The sequence below is a fragment of the Anarhichas minor genome, unplaced genomic scaffold (genome assembly GCF_050575085.1).
Source record: "Anarhichas minor isolate MPS153535 unplaced genomic scaffold, ASM5057508v1 ptg000058l, whole genome shotgun sequence".
NCBI classification, from domain to species: domain Eukaryota; kingdom Metazoa; phylum Chordata; class Actinopteri; order Perciformes; family Anarhichadidae; genus Anarhichas; species Anarhichas minor.
Window position 1 is genome coordinate 4,253,341 of NW_027466504.1, and position 13,654 is coordinate 4,266,994.

Genomic DNA, 13,654 nt, shown 5'->3' on the forward strand with positions numbered 1-13,654 from the left:
GATTTACTGTTTGAAATTCTACAATCATTTTTAAGAATCCATCAAATGCGGATAGCGGTTGATTTAGTGTGGGTCCATGTTGGAGTCGATGGCAATGAGAAGGCGGATAAAGCAGCAAAAAGGGCTTTGAGGAGTTGGAGAAATAACGTTAATGTAAATATAAGTAAGTCAGAAGCTAAAGTGGTGATTAAGGGACAAATCAAAAAGATATGTCAGAACGAATGTAATAAAGGGAGTAAAGGAAGATGTCTGTTTAAAATAAACCATTGGTTGGGAGCAGGATCTAGTGGACGAACTAGAAAAGAGGAGATGATTATGACAAGACTAAGGAATGGCCATACTGGTCTGAACAGTTCCCTCTATGTTATTAGAAAGCATAATAATGGAAAGTGTACATTTTGTGGAGAAGAAGAAACCGTGGACCATGTTTTATTGTCCTGTCAGAGGTACGAGTCAGAGAGAGAAGTTTTGAAAAAAGGTCTAAGAGAGATTGGAGAGGAAAGCTTTAGTGACAAATGTTGGAAACTTTTTCTGGAATATTTAGAGTCAACAACACTAATGAATAGAATTTGAGAAAGAAATGTATTATTATTTATTTTTTCTATATGTATATATATATATATATATTTATATACATATCTTTATTCATTTACACACATATGTATATGTATGTGTGTGTGTATATATGTATATGTATTTCTTTTCGTTTGGTTGTCGTATTAGAGTCCTTAGTCCACACTCCAGATCAGTGGGAGGCGGTAATGCACCTGAAAGCTGTTTGCCAACCGCCAAAAAAAGCAAAAGAAAGAAGAAGAAGAAGCAGGCGGCTGAAAACGGTCCGACTTGAACGCAGTTTTTTGTCAACGCCCCTTTCTACGTCCGCCTGCTCTCGTCTGCTTTCCAGGCGAGGCGCAGTTCAACTCGAACGAGAAGTTTGATGATTGAAGCTCTCCACCAATCACAGCTCCTCGGGGGTGGGCTCTTGTGGTGCATTCATGTGCTGCAGGAAATGTCTTATATTAACGTTTTTATTTTGTGAAATAAAAAAATCCCCTTTTCAACTTTACAAATCAAACACTAAAGTGACAATATGTTTGAAACAATATGAAACAAAATACGTTTTTACATGAAATATCAATAGAATAACATTAAAAATCAAGTTACATGAGATCAAGTTAAAATGTGAATGAACTCTGTTATTGATTACTTACATCACTTTTATATGTTTTAAGTCTATAATCTATTTTTCTGTAATCTCAACACTGATCTTTGATATTTTTATCTTCTTCTTGTGAACTACTTTTTCTTTTTGTTTTTTGTTTTAAAAGCATCAAATTTAAAACATTTCACATGTGAAAAGTCACTCATATATTCACATGTGAACTGTAGGACAACACATGTACAAAAACATATATTTAAATAGTTTAAATGTAAACTACTTCAAACCACTTTAAAATAAACTCTTTCCAGTGAAGAAGCTCATGAGATGCGGTTGAAAGCTCTCGTAAAGCTCGTTTAAAGGACTTTGATTAAAGATTTATTTAGATGTGATGAAGTAAAATATCACATTTATCTATTTTAACATTATATCTACTCTCAACACTTAGTTGTTTTTTCATTTTAATTTGGTTTTCTCAAATAAATGTGTTTTCATAATAATGAAAAAGCTCTTTAAACAACATCAACACATTAAAAGTGTCATAAAGTTTGTGTTTTTATTGTTAGTAGAAGAAGAAAAGACTCATGGACACTTTGAGGTTAAAATAAGGAGACTTGTTTATTTCACTTCATTTATAGCATTGCTAATAACACATCTAGAAATCAGAGAGGGTTGTATTATAGTGAGAGTTGCTCTCTCCGGGGAATCCAAGCAATACATGATGTTCTGTTTGGACACATAAGATGTACGACCTTCAAGAATGAGAGTAAGGTTGTTGAAGTTACATCACTCTGTTCAGAGTATTGTTTCATCAACCTCTAGCATACTGGAGAGAGAACACTACAAACACCACCCTGAGGATAAACTCCTAATCACATCCTCCTAACTCACACCAGCTGTGTGTGATCCTGTACACACTGAACTATCTGGTCAGCAGAGAGAAGGTTTCTCTAGCAGGAGGAGACTCTCCCTCCTACAGAGAACACAGAGACACTGAGGAACCAGACCTGGACCAGAACAAGAACCCAAACCCAAACCCAGGATAAAGAGGTTCAGTGAATGTGGTGTTGAAGGTGTGGAGGTGGATCAGTGTGTCAGAGGAGACTCTGTAGAAGGACAGAGAGCCAGCAGGACAGTCCACATACACTGCTACTCTACCAGAGGAGGAGGAGGAGGAGGAGGAGGAGGAGGAGGAGGAGGAGGTGATGTGTGTTACTGTCTCATTGTGACGGACAGAGAAACCACCAGCAAAACACATCAGACTCCAGGACTGATCATTCCTTCCAAACAAACAGTCATAACTGTCTCCTCTCCTTCTGATTCCTCTGTAACTCACTGATACAGAAACTCTTTCTCTCCACTCGACCTCCCAGTAACAGCGACCAGTCAGACCAGTTCTACACAGCAGCTGAGGCCAGACATCAAACCTGTCTGGATGATCAGGATATGACTGAACCTCCTTCACATGTGTCACCTTCCTGTTGTTGTCAGACAGTTTGAGGTTTCTGTTCAATGTGTTTGTGTCGAGTGTGAGTTCACAGGAATCTGATGGAGAGAACAAGACACAATACAGCTGCAGTTATTAATCTATCATCTGTTTGATGATGACATCAGAGATGTGAATGAGTGATGTCACAGTTTGAAGATGCTTTGTTTTCATGAATCAAAGTCAAAGCACACTTACACCTCCTCAGACCTGGTCTGAAAACTCGGACTCCAGCAGGCTCCACCCTGAAAGGAGGAGGGGGGTCAGAGCAGCATGAAACATGGACATTACATCGCTCTCACACACAGAGCTTTGTTATTCATGTTCACATGGAGCACTTATTATTCATCAGCTCATATTCTTTTACTTCAGTGGAGCTTCTTCTGATTGGCCCATGACGACAGCTCATTATGTTCACTTATTCATGATATATTATTATCAGTATTATATTAACAATCATCATCCATTTCAGACTCAGTTTAACCCTAACCCGTCTCCTAGCAACAGTCAACATGGTTTCTATTATCTGTAATCTGAGGTGACCGTTTGTCGAACCTCAGATTCAAGAGGAGCAATGCGGATTCCGTCCCGGCCGTGGAACAGTGGACCAGCTCTTTACCCTCGCAAGACTACTGGAGGGATTCTGGGAGTTTGCCCAACCAGTCTACATGTGCTTTGTGGACTTGGAGAAGGCTTTTGACCGGGTCCCTCGGGGGTTCTTGTGGGGGGTGCTGCGGGAGTATGGGGTTGCCGGACCCGTTACAACGGGCGATCCGGTCTCTGTACGACTGCAGTAGGAGCTGTGTCCGCATTCTCGGCAATAAGTCAGACACGTTCCCAGTGGGTGTTGGCCTCCACCAGGGCTGCCCTTTGTCACTGGTCCTGATCGTGACTTTCATGGACAGGATATCTAGGCGCAGCCGGGGGGCGGAGAACGTCAGGTTCGGGGGCCTCGGGATCGCCTCTCTGCTGTTTGCAGATGATGTGGTCCTGTTAGCCTCCTCGGATCGTGACCTCCAACATTCACTGGGGTGGTTTGCAGCCGAGTGTGAAGCGGCGGGGATGAGAGTTAGCACCTCCAAATCTGAGGCCATGGTTCTCTGCCGGAAACCGGTGGATTGCTCCCTCCAGGTGGGGACGGAGTGCCTACCTCAAGCGAAGGAGTTCAAGTATCTCGGGGTCTTGTTCACGAGTGAGGGTAAGATGGAGCGGGAGATCGACAGGCAGATCGGTGCGGCTGCAGCAGTAAAGCAGGCGCTGCACCGGACCGTCTTGGTGAAGAGGGAGCTGAGCCGGAAGGCAAAGCTCTCAATTTACCACTCGGTCTACGTTCCTACCCTCACCTATGGTCACGAACTCTGGGTCACGGCCGAAAGGACAAGGTCGCGGCTACAAGCGGCCGAAATGAGTTTCCTCCGTAGGGTGGCCGGGCTCAGCCTTAGAGATAGGGTAAGGAGCTCGGACATCAGGAGGGAGCTTGGAGTCGAGCCGCTACTCCTTCGCGTCGAAAGGAGTCAGCTGAGGTGGTTCAGGCATCTAATTAGGATGCCTCCTGGACGTCTCCCACTGGAGGTTTTCCAGGCACGTCCAACTGGGAAGAGACCCCGGGGAAGACCCAGAACACGCTGGAGGGATTACATCTCCCAGCTGGCCTGGGAACGCCTCGGGATCCCCCAGAATGAGCTGGAACATGTTGCCGGGGAGAGGGAAGTCTGGGTCAGCCTGCTTGGCCTGCTGCCATTGCGACCCGACCCCGGATAAGCGGAGGAAAATGGATGGATGGATGAGGTGAAAATATGACAGCTTAATTAAGTCCGTCTGCAAGTAAAAATATATAAACTGAGGATACATTATGTGTTAGTTTTGCTTATGAAACTAGAATTTTTGGCTTTCAAATCAAAAACCTAAGAGTTGAGTTTGGATGTAGTGGGCGGGAATTGCGCTGCTGAATGAGCCAGGAGTTTCTATTGGTGGGTTCACTTGGCTCTTGGTATCTGCTTCCACTGTAAACACTGACGGGAGGTTACTGTGATGAGCGACATGGAGGTCAGTTGACATTATATTGCTCTTTTTTGTCAAAATTATTTTAAATGTAGCAGCACTTCACTTTGTTTTCATGTTGTTGGTGTCGTGGAGTTTCTTTTTACAGAACGACATGGAGGGCTGCTCTGTGACATGAAGCCCACTGTGGGCTCCTTACACAGACACGTTTAAATGTAAGTTGAATGCGTTTTGTGTCACTATTTTACTTTCTGGAGCTTATTATAAAAGGCACAAGTGGCACAATTGCGTTAATTATCAAGTATCAAATGATACCAGGCTTTGTATGGGGTCAACTGATATTGTTACTTACAATAGTGTTTTTGTTGAATATTTTGGATACCTTTTACTGTTACATGATTCGTACTGGGCCCCGTTCCTCGTACGTGGTTCAACTAAGTCGATCAAATGTCCTATTAGCCAGCTTAAATTAACCCGATGATTGAAGTCAGGCTATCTCGGTTTCTCAAAGGCTGATCCGCGCTCAAACAATCTCGTTAATTCGAACCAGACTTCAGTAATCAGGATAATTGCGCGTGCCCATCCTACTTCAAAAGGGGGAAGCGTCGATCACCGAAACCATGATTTTCTAACAGTACAATGGCAAATAAACTCAAAGAAAGAGCCTCTTTTTACTCCGCTGACGAGCAGGAGATGATCATGAACGCATATGAGGAATTCAAGACCATAATCACGGCAAAATCTATACTGCCACCGCTGCGAGGGCGAGACAAGAAGCATGGCAACATATCGCAGACAAGTTAAATGCGTAAGTGTTGGGAAAATGTATTTTAAGTGCCTCATCACCCCAATCAATCAGATTATATTTCTTTAAATGTGCCTGCTGGCAGTAGGCTTAAGAAAGCATCATCGAATGAGATCTTATAGCGAAAATAATGATCTCAACTCTTTCAGAATAAGTAGATAAAAACAAGCCCAAAGAGTGTCTAATTGATACGAATTAATAGATACTGTGTGTGTACTGCACAGCTTCCGCCACCAGGTGGTGCGTTTGAGCAAATATAGGGACGTTTCAAGCAGAGGTTGCAGAAGAAGTAAAAGTTTTCTTCGGTGTCTGTCCAGTGTAGTCATAAGAAGACACACGTCGTTTTTAGCTACAGTGTCGTGTCACGATAAATTAAGAAAGACTTTATTGTCGCCAAGGAAATTTGTCTTGGAAACATACAGTGTCTGCTGTTAAAACAATACAAAATAACATATTGCATAAATACATTACATACACAGACTGTCGCCAGTCCACATACACCCACAGTACCTACAGTACATGCACCAGCCAACAAATACATTTCACAATGCCCATTGTACAATACACCTGTAGTCAAAGGGCGTAGGTTTGGTCTCAGCATTGGTAGGGACACTGCCCCCCCCCCGCCCCCCCACCATATAAAAAAAACTTAGTTGATATTATGTCAGGCAAACTTTATTAAAATATATTAACATTTGTGTAACTTGGAACTGATTGAAACATAACAGTAATAAAACCTTAGTTTAAATACAAAACAGTATTCTGCACCAAATAAATAATAATAATAATAAATAATTAAATAAATGAATAAAAAACGTTCTGCTAAAATGCCAATATACAGTAACAGTATATTCTATATCCAAAATATATATTAAAAACTTGTCCCAGTTGTGCAGCCAAAAAAGACAAAAATAAATAAAATAAATTAAAATATATATCTATTCTGGAGCACTTAATAGGCTATAAATAAAGTGCTTTCCTCCTTTATGCAATTATTAGCTACTTGTATTTTCTTTTCTTTTGATGTCTTATTTAAATACACCAAAAAGATACCTCCGTCTATCATTCACAGAGATGAACTGTTGGCCTACATCTTTAAGCTCAATCTTGTCCAGAGCAGCTTGATGCACATGGCAGACAGAGACATTGTTCAGCCGCTGCTGGGACATGGTTGACCTCAGCCAGGTTTTTAACCTTTTTAACGCACTGAAACTCCGCTCAGCTTCAGCCGAGGAAACAGGCACAACCATCAAGATTCTGATCAGCTTCTCCACTTCGTCAAAGAGACCCCTTACTTCTCTTGGTATTGCCCTCAGAATTTCTACATCTTCCCTATGGTGCTGACTGGACACTTTGATCGGAACATTGGGAGCTGAGTTTCCCTTATTTCTTTCCGTTCTTGCAATGTTTATCATTTAATTTCAATATGCTTGTGCGCGCATTTGCGTTTAACGGCGCTTCTTTGTTTGAGCGAGTGCATTTATCTGTTGATGCCTGAGTTTAATAAAGGCAGACTATTCATAAAAAACGTACGTAAATGTGTCATTAGTATGAACAGTTGAGACTCCGTCGGGCTCGGGCACTACTCTGTCGGACGCGCGCCGGGCTTGGACAGAAAAATGTGGCGCGATCCATACTGTACTCTACACCAGTGGTCCCCAACCTTTTTTGCACCACGGACCGGTTTCATGTGACAATATTTTCACGGACCGGGGAGACAATGACACCCGAAGTGTGTTCCTTATGTCCAGTCTACTCCGTTTTGTTTTGATTGCTTTCACTGCAGAACATCCCGCTTGACAAAGAGGATGTGTGAAATGGAAATTGGTGCGTCAGAATTACTCCTGATATTTAATCAGACTCCTGATATTGTCTGTCGGCTCTTCTTCTGTCTCCTTAGTGGGCCTTGTCCCCTTTGCAAAGAAGCTCTCCAAACGTTTTTTACTAATTTTCGCTAGTTTGCGGGCTTAATTTTTGAGGTAACGTATCACGTGACCGAGACAAGCGTCTTGACATGTCAAGAGGAACAGGCGGATGAAATTGCGAGAGAATCCGGTCATTTTTCAAAATAAAACTTCTTTCAGACTCTGATAATCAATAAAACGGAAATAATATAATATTTATTCTTTCTGTGCGGCCCGGTACCAAATGACCCACGGAATAGGTGGCAATGTAAGGCTAGCAGGTTTGCACTGTGTGGGTAGTTAGCCTACTACTAGCTAACTAACAACGACCTGGGCTTCTTGATAGCTACTTACCCTCTGGGTGGTGAAAAAACTTCGTATATCTCGTTTCTTTTTTGGAGGCATTTTCCTATCTACAAAGCACACAACTTTGGTCGTGACTAGTCCCTATGGACCATATGCAAACCTACGCCCTTGCCTGTAGTGTATAGTTAAGATAATAAAAAAACTAAAAGTAAAAATCGATGTTACAGTGGTTAGGCTCTGGCTAGCTTGCCATTTAGGGCTTTGATGGACAGGGGGACAAAGGAGTTCTTGAAGCGGTTGAGCCTGCACTGAAGCGTCTGCCTGAGGGAAGAAGCTGGTATTCAGGGTGGAGGACATGGGTGGGGTCTGAAATAATCTTCTGGGCCTGTCTGATGATAGTTTCATCAAAGACAGCCTGGAGTGTGGGATGCTGTCTGACTCCCATGATTTTCATGGCTCTTTGTCGATCTGTACCTACCTCGGTCGGCGAAAACCAAGCTCATAGGATTTATTTTAAATTGTGTCATACATGCGTAGCTAACCTTAGCTAACATAGGCATGCCTCAGGCAAAGTGCATGTAACGTTAGCCCACAGTGGGCTTCATGTCACAGAGCAGCCCTCCATGTCGTTCTTTAAAAAAGAAACTCCACGACACTAACAACATGAAAACAAAGTGAAGTGCTGCTACATTTAAAATAATTTTGACAAAACAGAGCAATATAGTGTCAACTGACGTCCATGTCGCTCATCACAGTAACCTCCCGTCAGTGTTTACAGTGGAAGTAGATACCAAGAGCCAAGTCGAACCCACCAATAGAAACTCCTGGCTCATTCAGCAACGTATGCCCCGCCCACTACATCCAAACTCAACTCGTAGGTTTTTGATTTGAAAGCCAAAAATTCTAGTTTCACATGCAAAACTAACAAATAATGTATTCTCAGTTTATATATTTTTACTAGCAAACTTACAGTGCAAGAAATTTGCTCTCAAAAATGTTTTTGTTTGTGTAATAAAGACACAAAAATACCTTCATAGTGTCCCCCTATAACTTTGGTCCAGTCCTAAATAAACCTTTTTGGGCTCTGACACACTATAACCACAATCAGCTGTTGGTTCTTCACTGAGCTATAGATGCAGCATGCCTCTTCGTACCTGAGAGTTTCCAGTCTCCAGTGTGGATCATTCAGTCCAGCAGACAGCAGCTTCATTCCTGAGTCTCCTGGATGATTGTACCTCAGGTCCAGCTCTCTCAGATGGGAGGGGTTGGCGGTCAGAGCTGAGGCCAGAGAAGCACAGCCTTCCTCTGTGATCAGACAGGCTGACAGGCTGCAAACACACACAACAACACACGTCACATAATCTGAGGGAACTGTGAGGGCTAGAAGGTTACTGCAGTACTGCGATACTGTCGGCTACTGTGGGGTTACATTAACATTGTTACTGATTGTTTTCTAGTCACAACCAAACACCCACTAATGTCCATCAACAATCTGACAACATTACTGCTAACTCTCTGATTCCTCTGATATTTCAAGTTGTAACAGCAGAGGGAGAAGAAAAAAAAAGAGTATGAAACATGTTTAATTTATATATTTAAAATAATGGAAGCAAAATAAACAATTGGTTAAAAACCATGCAAGCACAGACACAATCTGATGCAGGTTAAGAGTTTATCCATTAATGTTAATCAGGATTAAGGTGGTCATCAGTGGAACAAATTGATGAATCCTGACCTGAGAGTTTCCAGTCCACAGTGTGGACTCTCTAGTCCACCAGACAGCAGATTCACTCCTGAATCCTGCAGGTTGTTGTTACTCAGGTCCAGCTCTCTCAGACTAGAGGACGGGGAGCTGAGAACTGAGGACAGAGCTTCACAGCTTCTCTCTGAGAGGTTACAGTCACTCAGTCTGAAGAGACAACAATCAACAAGAAGAAAAATAACATTTGTGTTCAAATGAAATCCTCTTTGATATTGAGTCTGGACTAAAGTACAATCAGAAAGAACAATGCTAATTTGTTCAGTGAAAGTGGAAAAAAATCTAACTGACTACTCTAAACACAATACAAATTCAGTTAAGTGTTCTCTACAGTATACAGGAAGTGCTGTAGTATCAATATCAGGATGAGGGGTGGATACTTAATGATATTTATTAGTGTTAAATACAAAGTTAGGCTTTTCCGTCATCTTCCTACCTCGTTTAAAAGAGAGAGAGATTTTAAACAAACAGAGGAGACGAGTGAGAGAGACAGAGAGAGAGAGGACAAAATGAGTGAAAAAGATAAATTAAACTTCATATTCTGATTTCATGTTGGTTACGTTCTAAAGCAAAAATAAACAACCATCAAACTCTCAGCAGATCGTCACTGTAGGAAAAACATTCAAGTTTTCAGTCTCTTTTCCACCTCTGCATTTCTCCTTTTCATTCATTAAGTATATCAAACATAACATCACAAAGCATGAATAAGAGGAACAACAGGATGGCCCTGTGATGTTTTACTGTGAATGAAAACTGTGTTTCAAATGCTGTCATTGTTTTTTAATCCACTGTGGATCAAATTTGTCTGTTCTACAAGTTTCTTATGATGTGATAGAAACACAAACAGAAATTAATAAAAGGACTATTGGACCCTAGCTTAGTCTCTGAGATTAGTTCCTCTGGTTCCATATTTCTGGTTAATTTCCTGGTGAAAAAGATGTTCATGAAATCTGAAATCCTGATGAACAAATTCAAAGATTCAGAAAGAGAAAGGCTGTTTACACTGCATGGAGCTGATATTGTAGAGACACATTTAAATCATTGAAGACTAACTAACTTGATCTGACCTGAGAGTTTTCAGTTCACAGTGTGGATTCTCCAGTCCAACAGACAATGGATTCACTCCTGAATCCTGCAGGTCGTTGTTACTCAGGTCCAGCTCTCTCAGACTAAAGGACTGGGAGCTGAGAACTGAGGACAGAGCTTCACAGCTTCTCTTTGAGAGGTTACAGTCACTCAGTCTGAAGAGACAATGATGACGAACAAATAAACAATAGGTAGAAAAGATAGCAGCGTAATAAAGTTATGATATATGAATCTAACTTTCTCTGTACTTACAGAGCTTTGTTGGAGGCTTTGACCACTGGCAGCAGCCTCAGAAGAGCCTCCTCTGAAGCAGAGTATTTCTTCAGGTCAAACACGTCCAGATCTTTTTCTGATGACAATAAGATGAAGACCAGAGCTGACCACTGAGCAGGAGACAGTTTATCTGTGGAGAGACGTCCTGAACTCAGGGACTGTTGGATCTCCTCCACTAGAGAACCATCATTCAGTTCATTCAGACAGTGGAACAGATTGATGCTTTTCTCTGGAGACACATTCTCACTGATCTTCTCCTTGATGTACTGGACTGTTCTCTGATTGGTCTGTGAGCTACTTCCTGTCTGTGTCAGCAGACCTCGTAGGAGAGTCTGATTGGACTCCAGTGAAAGACCCAGGAGGTATCGGAGGAACAAGTCCAGGTGTCCATTTGGACTCTGTAAGGCCTTGTCCACAGCACTCTGGTAGAGATGTGTTAGTTCAGGTTTGTCTCTAAAGACTTCAGACAACCGGGAGGTTGTTTGTTCTTCTGACAGCAGATTCACTCCAGAGTTGATGAAGGTCAGATGGACATGAAGAGCAGCCAGAAACTCCTGAACACTCAGATGGACGAAGCAGAACACCTTGTCCTGGTACAGTCCTCTCTCCTCTCTAAAGATCTGTGTGAACACTCCTGAGTACACTGAGGCTGCTCTGATATCGATGCCACACTCTGTCAGGTCGGATTCATAGAAGATCAGGTTCCCTTTCTGCAGCTGATCAAAAGCCAGTTTTCCCAGAGACTCAGTCATCTTTCTGCTCTCTGGACTCCAGTGTGGATCTGTCTCAGCTCCTCCATCATACTTGACCTTCTTCAGTTTGGACTGAACCACCAGGAAGTGGATGTACATATCAGTCAGGGTCTTGGGCAGCTCTCCTCCCTCTCTGGTCTTCAACACATCCTCCAGAACTGTAGCAGTGATCCAGCAGAAGACTGGGATGTGGCACATGATGTGGAGGCTTCGTGAGGTCTTGATGTGGGAGATGATCCTGCTGGCCTGCTTCTTATCTCTGAATCTCTTCCTGAAGTACTCCTCCTTCTGTGGGTCAGTGAACCCTCTGACCTCTGTCACCATGTCAACACACTCAGGAGGGATCTGATTGGCTGCTGCAGGTCGTGTGGTTATCCAGAGGCGAGCAGAGGGAAGCAGTTTCCCCCTGAAGAGGTTTGTCAGCAGCACATCCACTGAGGTGGACTCTGTAACATCAGTCAGGATCTCATTGTTGTGGAAGTCCAGAGGAAGTCGACACTCATCCAGACCGTCAAAGATGAACAGAACCAGGAACTCTTCAAACCTGCAGATTCCTGCTTCTTTGGTTTCACTGAAGAAGTGATGAACAAGTTCCACCAAGCTGTACTGTTTCTCTTTCAGCACATTCAGCTCTCTGAAAGTGAATGGAAATGTGAACTGTATGTCCTGGTTGGCTTTGTCTTCAGCCCAGTCCAGAGCGAACTTCTGTGTTAAGACTGTTTTCCCAATGCCAGCCACTCCCTTTGTCATCACTGTTCTGATTGGTTCCTCTCTTCCAGGTGAGGCTTTAAAGAGGTCTTCTTGTCTGATGGTTGTTTCTGGTCTGTGTGGTTTCCTGGATGCTGTTTCAATCTGTCTGACCTCATGTTCATCATTGACCTCTGCAGTCCCTCCCTCTGTGATGTAGAGCTCTGTGTAGATCTGATTCAGAAGGGTTGGGTTTCCTGCTTTAGCGATCCCCTCAAACACACACTGGAACTTCTTCTTCAGGTTGGATTTGAGTTCACGCTGACAAACTGCAGCAAGAAGTCCTGAATGAACACACAACAAAGAAGATCAATGAGTCAGAGAATAGAATTCAACATGTCATTTCCTCAAAGAATGAGTCTATGAATATATTCTGGTCCATCTCTTGAGACATTAGTAAACGTCCCATTTATCCAGCATGTTAAATCTTTAGAGAAATCCTCTTACTGCTCTGCAGACAGTCAGCCAGCTCCTCCTGCTTCATTCTTCTCAGGAAGTGCAGTGTGATCTTCACAAATGCCTCTCTGCTGCTCCTCCTCTGCTCTTCATCCTCACCGTCCAGCACCTCCTCATCCTCCCTCTGACTCTCTAAGCATTCTGGGTAATCTGAACTCACAACCTTCTGGATCTTCTTCAGCTCGTTCTTCACAAAAGTGACGATGTTCTCCTCCAACAGCTGGAACAGAATATTCTATGAATGACACAAACTAAAACCATGGAACCAAACATCAGATCCATGTTGGACAGACTGACAATCCACTGGTCTACAAAGTGCAGCTTGGAGATGATTGTGAACAGAATAGATGTAAAAGTAGTTGTACATGTACAGACCATAAATATGGAGTCCAGGTGTGTTTGATGCTGCTGGGCAGACTGACCTCTGGGAACCTCTGAGCTCTCCTGGTCCTCTCTGTGGAGGAATCATGAACAATCAGCTCACATTGTGTTTGTACCATTAACACAAATACAACAGTTAGTTAAAGATGTTGTGTTCTTTCATGATCACTTGATCACAATGAAAACCAGAGATTCATATTTCTGCTTTTACTGCTTTTATTGGACAGTAAAAGTTATTTTATTGGCAGCACGGTATTGTCAAAAATGATATCGTAGGTCAAATTCATACTGGTTTACTTTATATACCTTCTATACCTTCCACCTCTAGATACAACTACAACTAGAAATAACTATAATCACATCTGATGATGATACTTTTTATATCATATATTGCGTCATGTCATGATCATAATGAGAAATTAGATCATAATGACAGATCAAAGACTATAAATGATAAACAACCAAAGTTGTATCAGTGTAACAGCTAGTCATCTGTTTCATCTGTTTTAAGAAATTACTCTGGGTCATAAGAACGGCAT

The 13,654-nt window shown here is 42.3% G+C and overlaps 1 pseudogene; it reads right to left on the reverse strand.

The window, feature by feature from the left end:
- Positions 1-1,861: 1,861 nt before the first annotated feature.
- LOC142933136 (NACHT, LRR and PYD domains-containing protein 12-like) lies at positions 1,862-12,687 on the reverse strand (annotated as a pseudogene).
- Positions 12,688-13,654: the final 967 nt, after the last annotated feature.